Raw genomic sequence first — 2,500 nt, forward strand, 5'->3', positions numbered from 1 at the left:
AATGTTTTTAGTGACCTAATCTTTTTGAGAGATGAAGGTAGACTATTAAAAAGTGGTGCGCCCTCGTAAATAAACATACGCTTGCCGTAATTTGTTCTTGTCTTAGGTAGTATCAAGTAGCTGGCTCGTCTCGTGCTGCGTTTAGACGTTTACATGTTTAGTTTGGGTGAGTAAGATTGATGTATGATAAGAATTTTGATTTGATTTGAAATATATTTTTTTTTGGAGATTTTTTATTTGGTTTCGGAGGGAAAATGAAATGTACGTGTCGCGCGTTTATTACTGAACATTATCGTACTCGTTATTAATAAAGTAAAAAAAAAAAAAAAAAAAAAAAAAAAAAAAAACGATTTTTTCTTCGAAGCCGCAATGCATATTCAATATTATGTTATTAATAAATAGTAAAATCAAATCAAAATCACTTTATTCACATATCAGTGAGTTTACACGTTCATATCGTTCGCGTGCACCACACATACGGCAGTCGGCGTCGAGAGTCGAGTCCGTAGCGAACGGTTCGCGACGCCGAATTCAACGCCGCTCAAGTTTTTTCTTGTAAAAAGAGTGAAAAACGCACGCGACAAAAATACAAAAACGCGCACAACACCAACCACCCCCAGCCACAACAACTGCTGCTGTTTTATTATTCTCGTCGTCGTCATCGTCATTCATATTTTATTTAATATATATTTATATTTGAGTAAGTTTGTGAATGCGCGCGATGATAACGACGATGATATAATAACAATACGGTTGTTGGTACTCTCGGGGCAGAGAGCTGGTGTGTCTGTGTCTGTGTTTGTGTCGCGCGTTGTTTTATATGTTCTTTTTTTACAATATAAAAAATGAGACAGACTCACCGCGCTGTGTCGATCGAGCGTTTTCGAGTTTCCCTATGCGGATGATATTTGATTTGGTGATTTGAAAGGTTTTTTGTGATTTCGTTTCTCATAATTCCTCTCTTCACTCTCTCTACAGTATCATACGCTGCGGCGATCCTCGTCACGTTGAAAGCGATCGTGTAAATTTTTTGCGCGCACCAAGACGCCGACTGGGCTTCGACGGTTTCCCTCTGTTAAGATTTTTAACGTGAGGGCCCGCAAGCCGGAACGCGTCGCGCATTTCACGCGTGCGAGACGTTCACGCTCCTCTCAAGCACCGGGCGTCGATCCGATTTGTGATCACGACGTGTACCGATATTAATACGTTGATACCGCTTCTATTGCGTGTCATCATTTTTATTATTACCCGAAGGGACTCTCGTTACTGAACTTTCATAACATACAATCGGCCCATCGCCGATTTATGATTCGTTCAACGCGCACCGTATGCCTTTGAGATATATAGTATACAGTGCGCGAACGGATATCTCACGATATGTTCAAGATGTCATAGTCGCGACGCCCTAAGGGGAGATCGCGACGCATGACGCGCTGAGGGCGACAACAATCGTTGTTTGCAGCAGCTCCCTGGTTGATCCTGCCAGTAGTTATATGCTTGTCTCAAAGATTAAGCCATGCATGTCTCAGTGCAAGCCGTATTAAGGCGATACCGCGAATGGCTCAATATATCAGTTTTGGTTCCTTAGATCTTACTCAGTTACTTGGATAACTGTGGTAATTCTAGAGCTAATACATGCAATCAGAGCTCTGACCAGTGATGGGATGAGTGCTTTTATTAGATCAAAACCAATCGACGGAGGGCCTCGCGTCCGAAGTCGTTAATTTTGATGAATCTGGATAACTTTTGCCGATCGCATGGTCCAGTACCGGCGACGCATCTTTCAAATGTCTGCCTTATCAACTTTCGATGGTAGTTTCTGCGACTACCATGGTTGTCACGGGTAACGGGGAATCAGGGTTCGATTCCGGAGAGGGAGCCTGAGAAACGGCTACCACATCCAAGGAAGGCAGCAGGCGCGCAAATTACCCACTCCCGGCACGGGGAGGTAGTGACGAAAAATAACGATACGGGACTCTTACGAGGCCTCGTAATCGGAATGAGTACACTTTAAATATTTTAACGAGGAACAATTGGAGGGCAAGTCTGGTGCCAGCAGCCGCGGTAATTCCAGCTCCAATAGCGTATACTAAAATTGTTGCGGTTAAAAAGCTCGTAGTTGCATTTGTGCGCCGCGCTGTCGGTGCATCGCATCCGCGGTGATACTGACACGTCTGCGGAGCATATCGTCGGTGAGCCGGCGGTAAAACGCCGGTTCAATATCAAAATCCTATCGCGGTGCTCTTCAGTGAGTGTCGAGATGGGCCGACAATTTTACTTTGAACAAATTAGAGTGCTCAAAGCGGGCTCAAAATGCCGCTTGAATATTTCGTGCATGGAATAATAGAATATGATCTCGGTTCTATTTTGTTGGTTTTCAGAACTCCGAGGTAATGATTAATAGGGATAACTGGGGGCATTCGTATTGCGACGTTAGAGGTGAAATTCTTGGATCGTCGCAAGACGAACATCAGCGAAAGCATTTGCCAAAGGTGTTTTC

At 43.7% G+C, this 2,500-nt stretch overlaps 1 non-coding gene across 1 annotated transcript in view; it reads left to right on the plus strand.

The window, feature by feature from the left end:
- The first annotated feature begins 1,466 nt into the window (after window positions 1-1,466).
- The window catches only part of LOC126977639 (small subunit ribosomal RNA), a 1,905-nt gene continuing 871 nt past the window's right edge, over window positions 1,467-2,500 (plus strand). The window contains exon 1 of the ribosomal RNA XR_007732313.1: window positions 1,467-2,500. This exon is cut by the window's right edge and continues 871 nt beyond it. This is a non-coding gene — a ribosomal RNA (small subunit ribosomal RNA).

This window comes from Leptidea sinapis, chromosome 45, assembly GCF_905404315.1.
Source record: "Leptidea sinapis chromosome 45, ilLepSina1.1, whole genome shotgun sequence".
NCBI lineage: Eukaryota > Metazoa > Arthropoda > Insecta > Lepidoptera > Pieridae > Leptidea > Leptidea sinapis.